This window comes from Chlorocebus sabaeus, chromosome 17 (assembly GCF_047675955.1).
Source record: "Chlorocebus sabaeus isolate Y175 chromosome 17, mChlSab1.0.hap1, whole genome shotgun sequence".
NCBI lineage: Eukaryota > Metazoa > Chordata > Mammalia > Primates > Cercopithecidae > Chlorocebus > Chlorocebus sabaeus.
Window position 1 is genome coordinate 70,104,659 of NC_132920.1, and position 23,400 is coordinate 70,128,058.

The window sequence follows — 23,400 nt, forward strand, 5'->3', positions numbered from 1 at the left end:
CTCTGCGATCTCATCAGCATCTGCTTTTTTTTTTTAAATCATAGCCACTCGGATTAGTATGAGGTAGTACCTTATTGTGGTTTTGATTTCCATTTCTCTAATGATTAGTGATGTTGAGATTTTTTTCATATGCTTGTTTGTTGCATGTATGTCTTCTTTTGAAAAGGTTCTACTGGGGTTTTTTCTTTCTAATGGGGTTGTTTTTTGCTTGTAAATTTGTATAAATTCCGAATAGATTCTGGATATTAGACTTTTGTTGGATGCATACTTTGCAAATATTTTCTATCATTCTGTAGGTTGTTTGTTTACTCTGCTGATAGTTTCTTTTGCTCTGCAGAAGCTCTTTGGTTTAATTTGGTCCCACTTGTTAATTGTTTTTGCAACAACTGCTTTTGGTGTTTTCAGCATGAAATCTTTGCCAGGTCCTATGTCCAGAATGGTATATCTTAGGTTATCTTTCAGGGTTTTTATAGTTTTAGGTTTTACATTTAAGTCTTTAATTCATCTTGAGTTGATTTTTGTTATGGTTTAAGGAAGGGGTCTAGTTTCAGTCTTCAGCATATGGCTAGTCAGTTATCCCAGCATCATATATTGATGGGAAGTCCTTTCCCCATTGCTTGTTTTTGTCAGCTTGGTTAAAGATCAGTTGGTTGTAGGTGTGCAGAATCATTTCTGGGCTCTCTATTCTGCTCCATTGGTCTATGTAACTGTTTTTGTACCAGTACCGTGCTGTTTTAGTTATTGTAGCCTTGTAGTATAGTTTGAAGTTGGGTAATGGGATGCCTCCAGCCTTGTTCTTTTTGCTTAGAATTGCCTTGGCTAGGCTGGGTGTGGTGGCTCATGCCTGTAATCCCAGCACTTTGGGAGGCCAATGCAGGTGGATCACGAGGTCAGGAGTTCAAGACCAACCTGACCAACATGGTGAAACCCCATCTCTACTAAAAATACAAAAATTAGCCAGGCATGGTGGCTCACACCTGTAGTCCTAGCTACTAAGGAGGTTGAGGCAGGAGTATCATTTTAACCTGGGAGGCACAGGCTGCAGTAAGGCAAGACCACACCACTGCACTCCAGCCTGGGTGACAAAGTAAGACTGTCTCAAAAAAAAAAAAAAGAAAAAAGAAAAAAAGAATTGCCTTGGCTATTTTGGCTCTTTTTTGTTTCAATATAAATTTTAAAATAGTTTTTTCTAATTCTGTGAAGAATGTCATTGATAGTTTGATAGGGAAAGCATTGAATCTGTAAATTCTTTGGGCAGTATGGCCATTTTAACAATATTGAGTCTTTCCATCTGTATTAGCTTATTCTCACACTGCTATAAAGAACTGCTGGAAACTGGGTAATTTATAAAGGAAAGAGGTTTAATTGACTCACAGTTCCACATGGCTGGGGAGGCCTTAGGAAACTTAAAATCATGGCGGAAGGGAAAGCAAACATGTTTTTCACATGGTGGCAGGAAAGAGAAGTGCAGAGTGAAGGGGGGGAAAGCCTATTACAAAACTGTCAGATCTCACGAGAACTCACTCACTATCATGAGAACAGCATGGGGGAATCACTCCCCCATGATCTAGTCACCTCCCACAAGATCCCTCCCCTAACATGTGGGGATTACAATTTAGATTGCAGTTCAAAATGAGATTTTGAGTGGGGTCACAGACAAACCATATCATTTTGTGCCTGGCCCTTCCCAAATCTCATGTCCTCACATTTCAAAAATAATCATGCCTTTCCAATAGTTCCCCAAAGTCTTAACTCATTCCAGCATTAGCCCAAAAGTCCAAGTCCAAAGTCTCATCTGAGACAAGTCAAGTCCCTTCCACCTATGGGCATATAAAATCAAAAGTTAGTTACTTCCTAGATACATGGGGGGTATAGGCATTGGTTAAATACACCCATTCCAAATGGGAGAAATTAGACAAAATAAGGGGCTACAGGCCCCATGCAAGTCCAAAATCCAATAAGGCAGCCACTAAACCTTAAAGTTCCAAAATGATCTCCTTTGACTCCATGCTTCACATTCAGGTCACTGATGCAAGAGATGGGCTCCCATGCCTTGGGTAGCTCCACCCCTGTGGCTTTGCAGAGTACAGCCTGCCTCCTGGCTGCTTTCATGAGCTGGTGTTGAGTGCCTGCAGCTTTTCCAGGCACATGGTGCAAGTTGTTGGATCTACCATCCTGGGATCTGGAAGACAGTGGCCCTCTTCTCACAGCTACATTAGGCAGTGCCCAAGTGGGGACTCTGTGTAGGGTCTCAGATCCCACATTTCCTTTCCGCACTGCCCAAGCAGAGGTTCTCCATGAGGACTCTGCCTCTACAGCAAACTTCTGCCTGGACACCCAGGTGTTTCCATACATCCTCTGAAATCTAGGTGAAGATTCCAAAACCTCACTTCTTGACTTCTGTGTGCCAACAGGTTCAACACTACTTGGAAGCTACCAAGGCCTGGGTTTGCACTCTTTGAAGCAATGGCCTGAGTTGTACCTTGGCCTTTTTATGCATGGCTGGAGCAGCTGGAACTCAGGGCACCAAGTCCCAAGGCTGCACACAGTAATGGGGCCCTCAACCTGGCCCATGAAATCATTTTTCCTTTCTAGGCCTCCAGCTGCTGTACAGGTCTGTGACATGCCCTGGAGACATTTTCCCCATTGTCTTGGGTGATCAATATTTGGCTCCTCGTTACTGATGCAAATTTCTGCAGTCAGATTTAATTTCTCCCCTCAAAAATGGGTTTTTCTTTTCTACTGCAGCCTCAGGCTACAAATTTTCCAAACTTTTATGCTCTGTCACCTCTTTAATGCTTTGCTGCTTAGAAGTTTCTTCTGCTACATACCCTAAATCATTTCCCTCAAGTTCAAAGTTCCACAGATCCCTAGGGCAGGGGCAAAATGCCACCAGTCTCTTTGCTAAAGCATACCAAGAGTGACCTTTACTCGAGTTCCCAAGAAGTTCCTCATCTCCATCTGAGACCACCTCAGCCTGAACTTTATTGTCCATATCACTATCAGCATTTTGGCCAAAACCATTCAATAAGTCTTTAGGAAGATCCAAACTTTCCTACATCTATCTTCTTTTGAGCCCTTCTAACTTTTCCAATCTCTGCCTGTTATCCAGTTCCAAAATTGCTTCCACATTTTGGGTTATCTTTACGGCAGCACCCCACTCTCTGAGCTACCAATTTACTGTATTAGTCCATTTTCATGCTGCTGTAAAGAACTCCCTATGACTGGGTAATTTATTAAGGAAAGAGGTTTAATTAACTCACAATTCTGCGTGGCTGGGGAGGCCTCAAGAAACTTACAATCATGGCAGAAGGAGAAGCAAATACTTCCTTCTTCACATGGCAGCAGGAGAGAGAAGTGCAGAGTGAAGTGGGGAAAAGTCCCTTATAAAACGATCAGATCTCATGAGAACTCACTCACTATCATGAGAACAGCATCAGGGAACCACATCCATGATCTAATCACCTCCCATAAGGGTCCCTCCCCCGACACATAGGGATTACAATTCGGATTACTATTCAAGATGAGATTTTGGGTGGGGACACAGCCAAACCATATCACTATCCATGAGCATGGAGTGTTTTTTTCATTCATTTGTGTCATTTCTTATTTCTTTGAGCAGTGTTTGTAATTCTCCCCTTGAAGATCTTTCACCTCCCTGGTTAGCTGTATTACTAGGTATTTTATTCTTTTTGTGGCAATTATAAAGGGGATTGCTTTCCTGATTTGGCTCTTGGTTTGGATGTTATTGATGTATGGGAATGCTACTGACTTTTGTACATTGATTTTATATCCTGAAACTGTGCTGAAGTTGTTTTGAAGACCAAGGAGCTTTTGGGTAGAGACTAGAAGCTTTTCGAGATATAAAATCATATTGTCTGTAAACAGAGATAGCTTGACTTCCTCTATTCCTATTTGGATACCTTTTATATCTTTTTCCTGACTAATTGCTCTGGCCAGAACTTCCAGTACTATGTTGAGTAACAGTGGTGAGAGAGAACATCCTTGTCTTGTTCCAGTTTTCAAAAGGAATGCTTCCAGCCTTTGCCCATTCAGTATGATGTTGGTTGGGGGTTTGCTATAGACGGCTCTTAGCATTTTGAAGTATGTTCCTTCAACACCTAGTTTATTGAGAGTTTTTAACATGAAGCGCTGTTGGATTTTATCAAAAGTCTTTTCTGCATATATTGAGATAAGTATGGTTTTTGGTTTTTGTTCTGTTTATGTGATTAGTCACATTTACTGATTTGCATATGTTAATCACCCTTGCGTCCCAGAGATAAAGCCTACTTGATAATGGTGGATTCGGTTTTTGATATGATGCTGGATTCAGTTTTCTAGTGTTTTATTGAGGATTTTTGCATCTATGTTCATCAAGAATATTGGCATGAAGTTTTCTTTTTTTGTTGTGTCTCTGCCAGGTTTTAGTATCAGGATGATGCTGATCTCATAGAATGAGTTCGGGAGGAGTCCTTCATCCTCACTTTTTTGGAATAGTTTCAGTAGGAATGGTACCAGCTCTTCTTTATGCATCTGGTAGAATTTTGCTGTGAATCCTTCTGGTCCTGGACATTTTTTGTTGGTAGGCTTTTTATTACTGCTTCAATTTTGGAACTCATTACTGGTCTGCTCAGGGATTCAATTTCTTCCTGGTTCAGTCTTCAGAGGTTATCTATGTCCAGGAATTTGTCCATTCTTCTAGATTTTCCAGTTTGTGTGCATAGAGGTGTTTATAGTGGTCTCTGAAGGTTTTTGTATTTCTGTGGGATAAGTGGTAGCATCCCCTTTGTCATTTCTAATTTTATTTGGATCATCTCTCTTTTTTTCATTATTATTCTAGATATCAGTCTATTTTTCTTATTAATTTTTTCAAAGAACTAACTCCTGGATTCATTGTTCTTTTGTATGGTTTTTCACATTTCCTTCAATTCAGCTCTGATTTTGGTTATTTCTTGTCTTTTGCTAGCTTTGGAGTTAGTTTGCTCTTATTTCTGTAGTTCCGCTAGTTGTGATGTTAGGTTGTTAATTTTACATCTTTCTAACTTTTTGATGTGGGTGTTTAGTGCTATAAACTTCCCTCTTAACACTGCCTTAGCTGTGTCCAAGAGATTCTGGTATGTTGTATCTCTGTTCTCACTTATTTAAAAAATTTATTGATGTCTGACCTAATTTCACTGTTTATCCAAAAGTCATTGAGGAGCAGGTTGTTCAATTTCCATGTAATTGTACAGTTCTGAGTGATTTTCTTAGTATTGATTTCTATTTTTATTTCACTATGGTCTGAGAGTGTGGCTGGTATGATTTTGGTTTTTTTTTTTAATTTGCTGAGGATAGTTTTTTTCCAATTGAGTAGTCTATTTTAGAGAATGTGTCATGTGCAGGTGAGAATGTATAGTCTGTTGTTTTTGGGTGGAGAGTTCTGTACATGTCTATTAGGTCTATTTGGTCAAGTTCCAAGTTCACATCCTGAATATCTTTGTTAACTTTCTGCCTTTATGATCTGTCTAATACTGTAAGAGGGGTATTGGAGTCTACCACTACGATAGTCTGAATCTAAGTCTCTTCATAGGTCTCTAACAACTTGCTTTATGAATCTGGATGCTCCTGTGTTGGGTGCATATATATTTAGGATAGCTAGGTCTTCTTGCACCCTTTACCATTTATGTAATGCCCTTCTTTTCTTTTTTTATCTTTGTTGGTTTAAAGTCTGTTTTGTCTGAAATTAGGATAGCAACTCCTGCTTTTTTCTGTTTTCCATTTGCTTAGAAGATTTTTCTCCATCCTTTTATTTTGAGCCTATAGGTTTCTGCGTGTGAAATGGATCTATTGAAGACAGTATATCATTTGGCCTTGCTTCTTTATCCAGCTTGCCACTCTGTGCCCTTTAAATGAGGCATTTTGCCCATTTACATTCAAGGTCACTAATGATATATGTGAATTTGATCCTGTCATTTTGCTGTGAGCTAGTTATTACACAGTCTTGTTTGTGTGGTTGCTTTATAATGTCACTGGTCTGTGTACTTAAGTGTATTTTTGTAGTGGCTGGTAGCGGTCTTTTCTTTCCGTATTTATTACTCCTTTTAGGACCTCTCATAAAGTAGGCCTGGTGGCAACAAATTCCCTCAGCATTTGCTTGTCTGAGAATAATCTTACTTCTCATTCGCTTATGAAGCTTAGTTTGGTTGGATATCAAATTCTTGATTGAAAATTCTTTCGTTTAAGAATGCTGAATATAGGCCCCCAATCTCTTCTGGCTTGTAGGGTTTCTGCTGAAAGGTCTGCTGTTAGTCTAACAGGATCCTTTTGGTAGATGACCTGCTCCTTCTCTCTAATTGCCTTTAACGTTTTTTTCTATCATTTCAACCTTGGAGAATCTGATGATCATGTGTCTTGGGGATAGTATGCTCATGTAGTAGCTCACAGGAGTTTTCTGTGTTTCCTGCATTTGAATGTTGGCCTCTCTAACAAGGTTGGGATATCCTAGCTAGACGATATCCTGAAATATGTTCTCCAAGTTGTGTGCTTTCTCCCCATCTCTTTCAGGGATGCCAATGAGTCACAGGTTTGGTCTCTTTACATAATCTCATATTACTCAAAGGTTTTGTTCATTCTTTTTTATTCTTTTTTCTTTGTTTTTGTCTGACTGAGTTGTTTCAGAGAGCTGGTCTTCGAGCACTGAGATTCTTTTCTCAGCTTGGTCTAGTCTTCTGTTAATAATTGTGATTGCATTATGAAATTCTTGTCGTATGTTTTTCAGCTCTATCTGATCAACTTGGTTATTTTTTATAATGGCCATTTCACCTATCAAGTGAAATGATACAGTTCCTGTATCAGTTTATTGTAATCCTTACATTTCTTAGATTGGGTTTTTACTTTTTCCTGAATCTCAAGGATCTTTGCTCAAATTCATATTCTAAATTCTATTTCCATCATTTCAGCCATTTCAGCCCAGTTAAGAATGCTTGCTGGAGAACTAGTGCATTCATTTGGAGGAAAGAAGATACTCTGGCTTTTTGAGTTGCCAGAGTTCTTACTCTGGTTCTTTCTCAACTGTGTGCACTGGTGTTCCTTTAACTGTAATGTATCTTGAGTACAGCCAACAGACTTCTTTTCTGGATGTTTTCAGAGGCCCAAGTCTCTGTGCAGCATCTTTATTTGTAGCTGAATTCTTGTCACTGGTTTTACAAGGGGATATGTTAGCTAAGTGTTATTGGTGTTGAAGTTTTGGGCTGTGATCCAGTAGGTGGCACTTAAGTGTAATGGCTGGTAGGTAGGCTCTTGCTTTGCCACATAGCTCCTCTGTATTTCCTCAGGATTGCAGCTGGGCTCCCTCTCAGCGCTGTGAATGGGTGGCCTCCTCTCCCACTTGAGTGCTGGCTGCATATCTCGGCTTGGCACTCCTGGGCTGCACATTACAATTCTGGGGTGAGTTCAAACTTTCTGTTCCCTCTCAAGCTTGGAGGCAGCAGATGCAGGGACCTTAGCAGTGGCTGTGGCAGAGGGTCTTTCACTTGTTTTTTGACAAGAGGCTCACACCTCTTTCTGAGGTGGAGCCACGATCAATCAGTGTGATCAGCCCAGGATGGATCCACTGCACTTTGGACCCAAGGGCAAGGGGAGGCCCTGCTAGTGATGAGCAGGGAGAGCAGGTGGGTCCTGGAGGGAGACAGACTGGCCTCTTCTCCTTAGGGCAACTTCAGCTTACTGAAGATGTGATTGAAGCACTCAGGGTCTCTGTTCCTTTCTTAGTCTGAGGGCAGCAAGGGAAGTACCACAGCAGTGGCAGTGGCAAAGCTACCTCAAAGAAACAGAACCACTGCCAATGGGAGTGTTCAGCCAGGGGTTGGGTTGGCTGCACTGCTGGCCTGAATTGGGGGCTCCACTTGGTGAAGAGGAGGGGATGGAGGGCTAACAGGGAGGAGAGACCGGGCTCTTCCTCTGATGGTGACTGTGGTGCACTGAAAGCGCAGGTGAAGCCCTCAGACTCTTTGTTTCTTCCCCAGATGGAGGGCAGCAGAGGCAGAACCGTTGCTGTGGCAGAGGGGCTGTTGGTTCCCTCTGGGAGCTCCTCCTCTGGGAAACTCAGAGCCACTCCCAGTGGGCATCCTCAGCTGTGGCTGGGGTGACTGATCCTGACCCAGGGGCCCTACCTGGTGAAGAGTTGAGGGTGGGGGTTCACAGAGAAGACAGACTGGACTCTGTACGGGGGCTGCAGGGTGCGGGAGGTGCCAACACAGGAAGTAAGCCCTTTGTTCCTTCCTTAGCCCAAGGGTGGTTAGGGCGGTACCACTACAGGTGCAATGGTGGAGGGGTTGTGGGTTGACTCTGGGATTTCCTCCTTAGAGAAATGCAGAGCTGCCTCTGACTGAAGTGCCCAGGCACGGCAGAGTAGTTATGCAGGAGTCCCAGGTCAGGAAGCCCTGCCAGTGAGGAGAAGCAGGGACAGGGACCCAGTGAAGAACAGTCCAGATGAGAGATGAAGCCAGCTGGACTTCCTGGGTCAAGTGGAGACTTGAAGAACTTTTCTGTCTTACAAGAGGATTGTAAAATGCACCAAACAGCACTCTGCAGGTAGGATTGTAAAATGCACCAATCAGAGCTCTGTAGCTAGCTAGAGGTTTGTAAAATGCACCAATCAGTGCTCTGTAAAAATGCACCAATCAGCACTCTGTAGCTAGCTAGAGGTTTGTAAAATAGACCAATCAGCACTTGGTAAAATGGACCAATCAGCAGGCCATGGGTGGGAACAAATAAGGGAATACAAGCTGGCCACCCCGGCCAGCAGCTCAACCCGGTTGAGTCCCCTTCCATGCTGTGGAAGCTTTGTTCTTTCACTCTTCACCATAGATCTTGCTGCTGCTCACTCTTTGGGTCCATGCCATCTTTAAGAGCTATAATACTCACTGCCAAGGTCAGGGGATCCATTCTTGAAGTTAGCAAGTCCACAACCAAACCCACTGGGAGGGACCAACTCCGGACACACAGACACTTTTCTGTGAAGCAGTTGTGCTATGCTGGGGATCCAAGCTGATTCCTAATCACCATGCACCCTCCAGCACCTGAAGGCAAGAGCAGCAAGGGCTGTGGGACAGCAAAAATGGCAGCCATCCTCTCTGTCTGGGAGCTCTGTCCCAGGGAAGTACAGAGCTGGTACCAGTTCTAGAGCCCTGATAGGGGGTGGCTGAATTCCCAGGTCAGGAGGCCCCGCCCAGTGATGAGAAGCGGTATTGGGGACCCATGTGGAAAACAGTCCGGCCACTTTTCCATGTGGCGGCTGCACTGTGTTGGAGTCCACGTTAGTCCCTAATTACCAGGCACTTTCCAGAGCCTGAAGGCAAGAGAAGCCAGGGCTGTGATACAGCCAAGATGGCGGCCTGCCTTGCCCGCTTGGAGCGTCCTCCCAGGAAGTGCACAAGATTATCTTTCAAATGACTACACAATAGTGACAATGCAAGGTGGGGGAACTGGTTCATTTCAACAGTGTTATACTCCTTAGAAGAGAAACTTGTAAATATATGTATCCGAAAAAATTTCTAATTTTTAGAGATTTTTAATACTCTCTTATATCTCTTGTCTCCTTGAAAATATTTTAACCACTTAGTAGTTCTGAATGGAAAGTTATTAGGAGTTATGTAGCTCTTGCAAAGGAAGTCACAGGTCTAAAATAAGGAGATTCCCGCCGGGTGCGGTAGCCCAGATTACGCCTGTAATCCCAGTGCTTCGAGAGGCCTAGGTGGGTGGATCACTTGAGGTCAGGAGTTTGGGACCAGCCTGAACAACATAGTGAAACCCTGTTTCTACTAAAAATACAAAAAATTAGCAGGGTGTGGTGGTGGGTGCCTGTAATTCCAGCTTCTCAGGAGGCTGAGGCCAGAGAATGGTTTGAACCCAAGAGGTGGAGGTTGCAGTGAGCTGAGATCACGTCACTGCACTACAGCTTGGGCAACAAAGTGAGATTCCTTTTCAAAAAAAAAAAAACAAAAAGTAAATACATAAATAATAAACTAAAGAGAGGCCAGGCGCAGTGGTTCACACCTGTAATCCCAGGACTTTGGGAGGCCAAGGCGGGCAGATCAGGAGGTCAGGGGTTCAAGACCAGCCTGGCCAATATAGTGAAACCCCGTCTCTACTAAAAATACTCTGGTAAAATTAGCTGCGCATGGTGGCGTGTGCCTCTGGTTCCAGATACTCGAGAGGCTGAGGCAGAAGAATTACTTGACCCAGGAGGCAGAGGTTGCAGTGAACTGAGAACGCATCACTGCACTCCAACCTGGGCAACAGAGTTAGGCTGTCTCAACAGTAGTAGTAATAATAATAATAATAATAATAATAATAATAATAGGCCGGGCACAGTGGCTCACATCTGTAATCCCAACACTTTGGGAGGCCGAGGCGGGTGCATCACAAGGTCAGGAGTTCGTGACCAGCCTGGCCAAGATGATGAAACCCCATCTCTACTAAAAATAAAAAATTAGCTGGGCATGGTGGCGCACACCTACAGTCCCAGCTACTTGGGAGTCTGAGGCATGAGAATCTCTTGAACCCAGGAGGCGGAGGTTGTGATGAGCCGAGATCACACCATTGCACTCCAGCCTGGGTGACAAGAGTGAAACTCTGTCTTAATAATAATAATAATAATAATAATAATAATAAATAAATAAATAAACTAAGGAGAATCCCCCAAACTAAGGAATGGGATCAGAAATGTTTCTTTCTTGGAATTTATGATAAACATAATAAAACTCCTTTATTTTGGGAAATAAATTCCCAAATTTTTTCCTGGAGTTCGCATTATTTCACCAGGAAAACATTAATATAGAATCTTGAGAGCAGTACTGTTCAGTACAAGTTTCTGTGATGATAGAAGTGCACTGTAATCTGTGCTGTTCAATATGGAACTTACTAGCTACATATGGGTATTGAGCACTTGAATGTAGCTAGTGACTAAAGAGCTAAATTTATTTAAAATGTTTATTAAATTTAAATTGCAGCATGTGGCTAGTAGCTACCATTTTGAACAATGCAACTTAATAGCCGAATACTCATGGAGTTGGGGGTCAAACTGCTGAGGTTCAAACTCTGGTTTCACATTTCACTATTTTGTTATTCTTCTCCTGTTGTTGGGTTGATGTCAAGATTCAGTGTGTTAAATTATATGTTAAGTAAATCTTAGCAATTGTTACTATTATATACCAGTTACACAATTTACCAGCCACGTGCTGAAGTTACCTAATCTCACAAAACCAATTTCACCCACTAATAATACTACTGTATGGGATTTTTATAAGAATTAAATGAACTAATGTGTAAAACTGCTTAGTATATGCCCATCATATGGAAGCACTCAATACATGTTAAATGCTATTATTAAATTATCAAAACAATGTTGCAACAAATAAATTTTTGTAACTTGCAGGAAATACTGGGAAAACATAGTGAAGTTACAACGATTTATAAGGTGAGCAAATAATTTTAAGTCAAATCAAATTTGTTCAACAGCAAAATTTTAAATTTTAAACAGAGTGATTCCACCAAGATTTATAAAACACGTGGGATTCATCTTAACACAATCTGCCAACTTTTCTTTTTCTCAGCTGAAGCCTTAACAAAAAAAAATCTATGTGAATATGTATTTACCTTGTCTTTCTTATTACGGTTTTACTCTCTTCTTATTTTCGGTACCTGGTAGCACAGGAAAGTAAGTTAGAACAAATACATCACTGAAAGAAATCCTGTTTCCAATTATTTCAAGATATGCTGAGCCCATCAATGATATACCCAGTTCTAAAAACAACATATTTATAGCCACAATTTTACACATTTCAAATGATTTCTTTATGTGAAATTCAAATAAACTAGTAACTCCTACATACATATTAACTCCTTTACTATTTATATCTTAAATGTTGTTCCAAATGAAAAACATGTAGATCTAAGAGTTTGGAGAATTTTTTAACATGTTGTAAAAATGTTTCTGCAAATTTACAGAAATTTATGAAGTCTAGAAGGTCTGAATTAGACTGCTGTTGGTGGTGGTTTAAAACGATTTTATTTTATAAATGGACTTAGTGTGCTCTTTTCATCATTTTTCTGGCATCTTAACAGCAGACAAGGAAAGTTCTTGTTTTTCCAGCAACGTCTGCTTGGTAAAGTCTAAGTAGGTCAGAGGAAAAAGCAAAACGTTTTTATTTCAATGAGAAATTCAAAACTCAGAACCTACTTTATATTTAAAGCTGCTTTCACTGGTGTAGTTGCCTAAAAGCAAGCAAGTAGCAGGTCCTTGCTCCCAGAAGCCTGCTCGCAGACCATGAAAAGAAAAACCTTCAGGGTTTGAAGTGTAAATTTTCTGGAATATTTTGTACTAAATTGCCAATGTGGTATCAAAGACATAGCGAAGTATAGCTACTCCACCACGGCTGCTCCATCAGCAGGCTCCCTTTAATGAGCAGTTAGTTCTAATTAATAGTTCACCTGTGGCAGAAAATGTAATTTGGCTTTGCGTCATTTTCAAGTACAGACTGGAGTAAGGCAGTCAAAGAAAGGAGAGAAATGGTATGAGGGTTGGAATTATACTTAGAGACAGCAGGAAGATGATCACTATCTGGTTTTCCCAAATCTTCACAAATTGGATTACTAGATACTGGCTTGTTTTACATTCTGGAGCTGTCTCTCAGAAGGGCACAGATTACATTTGTGCTGTGTCCTTCTACAAGGGATAATTATTCTGTTCATCTGAACTTTCAGCTAACACCAGTGTCTGATGGTAAAGGTTTCGATAGTGACATTTAAACACTTAGTATGCTAACATGTATAACCCAGCTGGTAACTGAAGTCTCCCTATTCCTTGAGTTCTAGCTAAAATCGCCCTAATCTGTGCAAGTCCAAAACCTATCCTAGGACTCTGATGATTTCCACATCTACAAGTGTGTCTTTAATTCACTAGGTATCAATTTTAACAAAAAATCCGTGTCTTTTATCAACTTTCAATTTCCTGCCAAATAAAAGTCCACTCCCAGAGAACACTCATGATTAATAGAACTGACTGAAGTTTCGGTGGTGGGGTACCTATATAAGGAAAGGTCACCTCTCACCTCATTCCACAAACAACTTAAAAATTTTATCATTACCTTCCTGTGCTTTCAAGTCATCTGCAGCTCCTGCCACCAGGCAAGATAGGCCTGTAGGCTTGAGGTGACTAGGGGACACTGACAAAAGAGGCCCTGCCACAGGGTAAGAAGCAAATGACAAGTGGCCCCAGATGAGACTTATGACTTCCCAACAGCACACTAACCAGTGCCCAAGAGTCTTAAATCTCTGAAGCCTGTGCCTTCAACATGGAATCTGGGCCCAAATTGTTTGTGGCAGATTACAGTGCACTTCTATTGCCACAGAAAGTTTTATGGAACAGCACTGCTGTAAAGATTCTATACTAATGTTTTCCTGATGAAATGTAGTGCAATAATGTGAACTCCAGGAAGATATTTCAGCATATGATAGGAAATGTAGGTATGTCAGTCCTTGGGAATAAGAAAAGTAAACAGTATGTGTTTAGGTAAGCTAATAGACACACTCCCCACTTCCCTGATTCCTTCTACACTGTCCCAGGTAATCATGCCATAATAAAGAAAAGTCAGTCCCATGTAAGACTAAATGGCGTTCTGGGATGGAGTTGTTACCAAGAAGTAAGTACCAGCACATGAAAATATTAAGGACTACCTCTTTAGGAAAAACATAAATAAGAAAAATTGGCCAGGTGCAGTGGCTCACACCTGTAATCCCAGCACTTGGGGAGGTTGAGGCTGGAGACTTGCTTGAGCCCAGGAGTTTGAGACCATCCTGAGATCTTGTTTCCTCAAAAATTTTTTAAAAATTAGCCGGGCATAGTGGCACACACCTGCAGTCCCAGCTATTCAGGGGGCTGAGGCAAGAGGATCACCTGAGCCTAGAGAAGGCCAAGGCTGCAGTGAGTCATGATGGCCCCACTGCAGTCCAGCCTGGACAACAGAGCAAAAAATAAATAAATAAATAAATAAATAAATAAATAGGAAGAGGGAGGGAAGAAAGGAAAGAAGGAAGGGAGGAAGGAAGGAAGGTTGGCCAAGAGGGAGGCCAAAACTCTCTCTCTCTCTCTCTCTCTCTCTCACACACACACACACACACAGCTTCACAAGGGGGACAGTGGTAAGAAATTAACCAGAAAATTACCTGACCACAATCTTTATTTCACCACCAAAAACAAAATGAAAAACAAAACAAAAGAAATCTTTCAGTTATTACTATGGCCTAGGGCCAATTTCTTGATAACTGAAATAAATTTTGTTAATTTAAGATTTAGCTTCCTGCTTAAACATGTGTGAACTACTAGATACTGGCTTGTTTTAAATTCTAAATTACTTTTATTTCTCCCTGTGGAAGGGATTTGAAATGAGTCCCATTTAGAAAACAAGCCATCAGGGAAGGAAAATGATGATGAACACACTAACATCAGTATATATACTTAAGAAAGCCTTGTAACCTTGACTTAAGTGCTAAACTAAATATGGTATCTCATCACATTTCTGTACTTGTGAGCCAACGCCACAGAAAAGCAAACTGAAATGAATGAGGTTCTTTGAATAATTTTCTAGTAAAAGTTTAAATATCACACTTCAAAGTAATTTAAATTATAGCAGATGGAAATGGCAGCGTCCTTAAATAGATTCCTGTACACTCTTCCAGGATTCAGAAGTCTTCTATTTAGATATCACAGCCTGTCTTAATATGATTTACATGTTGGTACCTGCTACTTCTATCAAGCTGCCGGGTTAGAAGGCAGGCTGCCCTATCTCCCTCCTCTGTCAAACTCCTGATCAGATGCGTTTATAATGACTGAAGATAGAGCCTTTTCATTTTCACTTGAGCTTCTTTGCTGCCTAGACTTACCTTCCTTGTGTTCATTATTCAAACCAGAAAGGCCTTTCTGGACTTGTTAGGCTGCTGAGAGGTTGCTCAGTCCTCTCAGCCTCTAGCCTATGGAATTACTCTGAAACTGAGGACCATAAACTCTACTGAATTCTTCCCAATTTCCTTTGGCTCCTAGGGACTATTTTTCTTTCAGTTTCCACATTCTTCCCTGTTCTTAGCCATGTCTTGGGAGATTTGTGGGATTCTGTGGTGGACAGAATAATGATCCCTCAAAGATTTTCACACTCTAATCTCCAGAACCTGTGAATGTTTTATTTCATGGCAAAAGAGACTTTGAAAATGTGATAAAGGCTATGGATCTTTCTTTTCTTTTTTTTTTCTTTGAGATGGAGTCTTGCTCTGTCACCCAGGCTGGAGTGCAGTGGCACGATCTCGGCTTACTGCAAGCGCTGCCTCCCGGGTTCAGGCCATTCTCCTGCCTCAGCCTCCCAAGTAGCTGGGACTACAGGCGCCCGACACCACGCCCGGCTAATTTTTTGTATTTTTGGTAGAGATGGGGTTTCACCGTGTTAGCCAGGATGGTCTTGATCTCCTGACCTCATGATCCACCCGTCTTGGCCTCCCAAAGTGCTGGGATTGCAGGCGCGAGCCACCACGCCTGGCTGGCCTGGATCTTAAAATAAGGGAGGTTATCCTGAATCACCAAGGTGGGTTCAGCCCGCTCACATGAGCACAGAAAAGCAGAAATTTCTCCAGCTGTAGTCAGTCAGAGAGATGCATCAGAAGACAAGAGGTAGAGGAGAGATGCCTCAGAAGAGGGAGTCAGAGAGATTCAAAACCCGAGAAGGGCTTGACCCACCATTGCTGGCTTTGCAGACAGTGGGAGACAAGAGCCAAAGAATGCAAACAGCCTCTAAAAGCTGAGAACAACCTCTGGCCAACAAACAGTAAGGAAACAGAAACTTCTGTCTTGTAATCACACAGGACTGAATTCTACCGATAACTTGAATGAGCCTGGAACTAAATCCTTCCACCGCCCCTACCCCCAGAGCCTCCAGATAAGATCTAGGTCACCCAACACATTGATTTCAGCCTATGGCGCCCAGGGAAGATAAACCAGCTGAGCCTACCAGACTTCTTACCTACATAACTGTGACATAATAAATCTGTGTTGTTTGTGATAATTTGTTTACAGTAGCAATAAAAAAACAAATACTGGCCGGGCGTGGTGACTCACACCTGTAAACCCAGCACTTTGGGAGGCTGAGACGGGCAGATCACCTGAGGTCAGGAGTTTGAGACCAGCCTGGCCAACATGGCAAAACCCCATCTTTACTAAAAATACAAAAATTAGCCGGATGTAATGGCTGGCGCCTGTAGTCCCAGTTACTTGGGAGGCTGAGGCAGGAGAATCACTTGAACCTGGGAGTTGCAATGAGATGAGATTGCAATGAGATGAGATTGTGCCACTGCACCCCAGCCTGGGTAACAGAACGAGACTGTCAAAAAAAAAAAAAGAAAAAACAAAAGAGAAAAACCATGAATACTGATTCTGTTACCAGGAATGAGGTACTGCTATAACAAATACCTAACTAGGTGGAAATAGCTTCATAATCAAGCGGTGGGTGGTGATATTAAAAAAATGTTCAGGAGCATGACAGAAAAAAGCCTAGATTACTGTGAATAGGTTATTAGTAGAAATGTGGACTTGAAGGATGGTCTGGTGATCTCTGAGAAGAAAATGAGAAACCCAGTATTGGAGACTGCAGGAAGGAGAATCCTTGTGATATAGAAGCAGAAAGCTTATATATATTGTGTTCCGCCGTTATACCGAACACAGAATTTGTAAATGACAAATCTGGTCATTTAGCTGAGGCAATTTGCAAGCAACATGTTGAAGGTGTGACCTGGTTATTCTTGTTGCTTACAGTAAAATGAAAGATGAGAGAGAGAAATTGAGGGTGGACCTATGAAAAAGAAACCAATACTTGATGATTTTATAAATTCTGCACCTATTTAAATGGAAACAGACTAACATTAAGAGATTCACTCTCAGGAAGTCATGTTATAGAAAAAGAGCCCAGGGTGTGTCTGTAAAAGCTTTTAGTAACACCTCAGAAAACTCAAAAGGTTGTAATATTTAGTTACACAAAAGACTACTTGAAGAGATCAAAAGTGTGACACATCAATCTCCTTGGTCATCTCAACTGAAGCCATAAAGAAAGATGGGATTATCTAGGAAAGATCTGTGTACAAGGTGAATCCCATGACGTACATGGGAGACTCAGAAAATTCCTAAGAATATTAGGACAACAGAAATTCTGCCAGCTAGGACTGAAAGAGGTAGAGAATACAAAAGTTTCTAAAACTATGAGTCCATAACAATTCTACCTGCAGAAAACAGACTGCTATTGTCTGAACATTTGTATCCCTTCAAAATTTATGTTAAAATCTAATCCCCAAGCCAATAGTGTTAGGAGGTGTGACCTTTGGGGAGGGAATTGGGTCATGAAGGCAGAGCCTTAGTGAATGGGATTAGTGCCCTTACAAGAGACCACAGAGCCTGCCTTGCCCTTCCACCATGTGAGGATATAGCAAAAAGATGCCGTCTATAAGCAATAGCCCCTCAGCAGACACTAAACCTGTCTGTGTCTTGGACTTCCCAGCCTCCAGAACTGTCAGAAATAAATTTCTACTGTTTATAAGTCACCCAGAATGTGGTCTTTTTGTTATAGCATCTGAATGGACTAAGACACAGGTTGATAAAACTACTTTGTTGCAAACACGTGTTGCCTTTCCTAAATAAAAACATATGACTCAGAGGGAAGAACCAAGAACCACAGAGAATTTTTTCCCCCAGGCCTTGAAATCCAATGGAGTTTGCCTGGCTGGGTTTTTAAATTGCTTAGAACCAGTGATTCCTTTTATTCTCCCACATTTCTTCCTTCTTGAACATGAAGATCTATAAGTGTTATCCTATGCTTATCCCACTGTTGTATGTTTGGAGCAGATAATTTTTTTTTTTTTTTTTTTTTTTTAGTTTCACAGGTCCAAAGATTGAGAGGAACTGTGCTTCAGGGAAGATAATACCCAGAGTCTCACCTACATATAATTTAGATTATTTGGGTGATTAGATTTGGGACTTTAGAGTTCATAGAATTTAGATGAGATTTTGAACTTAAATTGATGCTGTAATGGGACAAGACCTTTGGCAATCTTGGGATGAAATAAATGTATTTTGTATATGAAATAGACATGAATCTTTAAGGGCATAAGGTGGACTGTGGTAAGCAGAATAATTACCACCACCACCACCCTCTCCAAAGACTTCCATGTCCTAATTCCCAGAAAAACAGTTACTTTAGATTGTAAAAGGGAAGAGACTTTGCCAATGTGATTACAATTATGGACATCAAAATAGGGATATAAGGCCAGGCATGGTGGCTCATGCTTGCAATACCAGCACTTTGGGAGGCCAAGGCAGGCAGATCACCTGGGATGAGGAGTTTGAGACCAGCCTGGCTAACATGATGAAACCCCATCTCTAGTAAAAATACAACAACAACAAAAAAAATTAGCTGGGCATGGTGGTAGGTGCCTGTAATCCCAGCTATTGAGAGGTTGAGGCAGGAGAATCTCTTGAACTCGGGAAGCAGAAGTTGCAGTGAGCTGAGACTGCACCATTGGAGTTTCGCTCTTGTCACCCAGGTTGGAGTCCAATGGTGCAACTGGTGCAATGGTGGTACCCAGAGCAGAAAAGCCAGCTGAGCCTACCAGACTTCTGACCTGTACAGTAGTGAAATACGTTCAGTTATTTTAAATTGCTTAGTTTGTGACGATTTGTTATGGCAGCAATAAGCATCTAATACATATTCACATCCAGAGATTGAAATCATTTAAAGGATTTGATCCTCACTGTCTTTCTAATAGTATAGTAATAATAATCCCATACTTTCATGTAAATTATAATCAAAAGGTCATTTTAAATAGCTTTGTCTTTCACAGAAGGAATTTCAAAAATTTATTTTGTGCTTATGCTGACAGCTGGCATTTCCTCTATTATTTGCTGCTCTTTTTTAGAATAATCAGTGCACAGATTTAAGATCTAAAACGTACTTCTCCAACATTGGCCAAATTACAAGACAGCAGTACTCTTAGGAGTTTCTCCCTTGAGTCATAAGTGGTGAGTTTGTGTCCCAGATGATCAAAATGGCATGCTGAAAAAGAGCTCTCGGCTAAATCAAGAGGTCTGAATTCTAGTCCTAACTCTGACATGAAAGAGCAAGGACGCTTCTTTGGAGGAAATTAATTAACCTCTATGGATCTCATTTTCTTCCTTTTTAGAATAAAGGAGTTGGAGATTCAGGGTGGCTTCCATGATGAAGTACTGTTTGGCTGAAATCTGAAGTCTTGGCAGCATTAATGAGGCAATTAGGTGGAGAAGCAGTCCAGAAGACTCAGCAAACCCTCTTTTATATGCCACTTGCTACAACATTAGTCTCCCAGTGAATTTAGTGACCAAAAACAGAGCAAAACTAAAGGTCTATAAATGGACCTAGAAGAATGCACACCACTTGGCAGTGTTAACCTCTGAGGAGGGCTATAGAGAGGTTTTATGGAGTAGTGTTCAAGGGCATAGACTTTGTTACCAAACCTCCTAAATTTAAGTTTTGGCTCTGCCATTTCCCAGCTGTGTGCTTTCTCTACTTCCCTCAGTTTCCTCATCTATAAAATGTATGTGTGCATGCAAAATTGTTTAAGACAGATCTTGGCATAATATGCATTCTATAAATTAGCACATACTACATAAATATTTGTCAATGTTATTGCTATGGGCAGAATTGAGTCCCCCAAAAACTCATATGCTGAAGTCATTAATGTGATGTTATTTGCAGATATGGCCTTTGGGAGGTGATTAGGTTTAGATGAGGTCATGAGTGTGGGGCCCTCATGATGGAATTAGTGTCCTTATAAGAAGAGAGATCTTGCTGTCTCTGTCCACCATGTGAGAACACAGTGAGAAGGCATCTGGCCATCTACAAGGGAGAAAGAGAGCCCTCCCCAGAAACCGACTATGCTGGCACCCTAATCTCAGGCTTTTAGCTTCTAGAATTGTGAAAAAAAATGTGTTTATATTATTTAAGCCATCCAGTCTATGGTATTTTGTTATGGCCAAGTATAATTACTGATGAAATTATTGAGGGAAAAATTAGTGTTTGCTCTGTAGCTGCTGTTCTATTTAACTTCTTACAACGAGACTATAGTAATACAGTCTTTTATAATTTAAAATAAAGAAAACCAAGTGAAAAAAAACACAAAAGGCCCACAATTCATTTGGAGTGATACCTTCCTTAAATTATCTCTTAAACTTCGGAGTGGGACCAATTGCAGGTTGAATGAGCCACCAGTGAAAGACATCAATAGACAGTTTCATCAAACTCACTCTCAGTTTGTAAGATGTCTCAATGATTCACTTGTCTACTTTAAAGTGATGCAATTAACAAGTATTACAATTAAAAGATCCTTTAGCACAGTATCAGAAATTCAAGAGAGTATAAAAATGCTGCTCTTTTGATGACATTTAGATATATATATAAAGTTCAGTAATTACTTTAAAGGATGGCTTTATGAAAAGATGAGTTCATAAAATTCACAAAGTTCACAAAATTTAGACCTTGGAAATAATCTATGAAATTGCCAATACATTGACACTCCTTAGAGAAAATAAAATATTTAAAGCTGAGTTATAAGTTGCTAAATTAAATTTTTAAAAGGACAACTGTATGTATGCCTGTTATCCAGATATAACTTAAAATGTAATTAATGCTTTCTTGGAGCTTACAAGTTAGTGGCTAAGACAGGTATCAATCAAATAAACAAATTAGTGGATAATTATAAACAATAATTTGGATTTTACTTTGTCTATATCCTCTAAGCCACTTGTCTATAGTACTTTTTATTGCTATTAATCTCACTTTTTTAGACTCTACATTAGCCTTTCCATCAACTCTGTACATAAAAAGGTGCACACACAATGGAGAAATTACAATATAAGGCACAAAGCACTGGCTTGAAAATCAGTTGATTCCTAGCTTTCCCACTAACCAAGTGAACTTTCTGAGTTCTTTAAGCTCCATAAGATTAGTTGGTGTCATACATATCCTTGTAGGGTTCTCTTACCTTTAAAATCATATAAATATTTTTACAAGCCAGACATCATTTCAGATCCCCAAAATTAGCTATTTCATAACAAATAAAGTCCATGTCTTTCAGAGGGGAAAAGGAATTTTAAATGATTTATGTATAAAGAATTTATACAAATGGCCAGACGCGGTGGCTCATGCCTGTAATCCCAGCACTTTGGGAGGCTGAGGCAGGTGGATCACTTGAGGCCAGAAGTTTGAGACCAGCCTGGTCAACATGGTAATATTCTGTATCTACTACAAATACAAAAAAAAATTAGCCAAGCATGGTGGTGCACACCTGTAATCCTGGCTACTTGGGAGGCTGAGGCATGAGAATCGCTTGAACCTGGGAGGCAGACAGAGGTGGCAGACAGAGGTGGCAGTGAGCCAAGATCACACCACTGCAGTCCAGCCTGGGTGACATAGTGAGACCCTATCTCAAAAAAAAAATAAGAAAGATTATAAGAATGTAATAGGCTTAACTTTAAGAAATACATAATGAAGAATTCACTATAATTAATAATGCACAATTTTAGTTGTAGCAGGAAGGATGATTAAACTGGGATGTTGAAATCCTTTTCTCCAGCAATCTTTAAAAACCAGGTCGTTTCCCAAGAGTAGTGAGATGACTTAAGAAAGAAGAGAGTTGATATGAAATATCAGGCACGTTTCCGCCCTCTGAACATTATCTGAGACACCGCCTTCATACCTAGAGTGTCTTTTTCTGTAAAGGAAGAGTTCTTTTTAATTATCCACAGCCATACATTATTTAAGCAAACTCTGTCTTTGAATCATAATTCACGCTCAAGCCCCTAGAAGTTAAAAGCGTGGATGAGAATTTATAAAAATTTGAAAACTTCACTCAGGAGGTCATTGGGAGTACATTAAAAGGCATTTAGTTTGTTTAGATGTAATGTACTTTATTATTAGGGCTGATTCACTCACTGTAATACTCCAGGGGAATTAACCATATTAATCTAATTATGAGAGTTTCACAGCACTCTTTGCAGAAAGACATTCACCAAACTTCAATTATTTTTAGAAGCTCTATCTTTGAATGTAATTTTAAATGTGATTAAGTTCTCTTTTGTGTTATCCAAACTGAATAAAGGCATTGTTTAAGTTTATTCACAGACAAAAGAATAACTTTATTAATTTTTGTTTCTTCATACAGCTTAAATCTAACAATGAAAAATTTATGCTTTTATTTATATCTATGATATTTTTCATTATTCTGTAAACTAAATGTAGGTTGCATATTGGATTGCCTTGAACCCAATAAGGTACAAACTTAAAATAGTTTTATATTCTTCCCATTCACTGCTTTCGGACTTACTTTGTCAAATCTCCCTTTCCTGACCCCTTACAACATCTTGGGTGGATCCCATAGCTTTCTGGTGACTTCGAATATTTAAAAAATCCAGTTAAGTCTAGGCCAGTTTAATATTTTAGATCTTATACAGTATTCAATTTATATTTATATCCTTGCTTTCCAAACCTCTAGTCAGCTGCATCCTGAAGGATATGCAGGTATCCAGGCCATTGTGTGTTATTTCACTCTTTCAAAGAGGTAGTGAAGCAGGATATTTCCCTAGCCCCTTCATGGGACTCATGAAGGGGGTGCCTTGTTTCCTCAGCCTGCAGTTCTCAACTCCTTGCAGGAGGGAGCATGCAAGCGAATGAGGTGGGAACTGGTGTGCCTGGGCGCTGGAACTAGCCAGCTACTTCAGTGCTGGCAGGGGCAAATTCCACTTACTTGGACCCACTGCACTCCACCCCTCGTGGGAGGGAGCATGCAGGTGAGCAGGTGCAGGAGTCGCAGCAAGCACTTTTGGGTGTCAGCGGGAGCAAACTCTGTGCAGGCCCCAACAGCAGCATCTGGGAGGGCACCTGTGACCCCTGAAGTCCCAGAGGGAATGTTACAGTGCTCTTTTAGCGCTGCTGTCCATGGACAGCTTAAGTGTTAAAAGCTCAGTGGACTCTCTACCTTTTCGTGTGAGGCAGCTGCCTTCTGCCAGAGAGGGCAAAGGGTCAGTGTGACAGCCATTTGTATCTGCACTCGTGGTTCCTGAGTTCTTGTGTGGTGTCCAGGAGGAATGAGGTCACACGAACAAATTGAAGGATGGTATGTGTGGGAAATTGCATGGCCGATGGACATGGCTCTCAGTGGGAAGGGGAGCTGAAAAGGGGACAGAGCTGGAAGGTAATCGTCCCCTGAAGTCCAAGAGTCTCCGGCCAGATTCTTCTCTGAAGTCACACAGTCAAGCTGTCCCTCTGGAATCAAACCGCTTCTCCCTGACTTCCAGCTGTA

General features: G+C 40.9%; 1 protein-coding gene across 7 annotated transcripts in view; it reads right to left on the minus strand.

Annotated features, from left to right (window-relative positions):
* Nucleotides 1-23,400, minus strand: part of COL9A1 (collagen type IX alpha 1 chain) — a 192,225-nt gene that overhangs the window by 117,267 nt on the left and 51,558 nt on the right. For 2 of the 7 annotated variants that reach the window (XM_073006130.1, XM_073006126.1), the window contains exon 3: nt 11,638-11,682. The exons of the other annotated variants lie outside the window; for them this stretch is intronic. The gene's annotated coding sequence lies outside the window, so the exon portion shown is untranslated. The remainder of the gene's footprint in view (nt 1-11,637; nt 11,683-23,400) is intronic. 7 annotated transcript variants of the gene reach the window in all.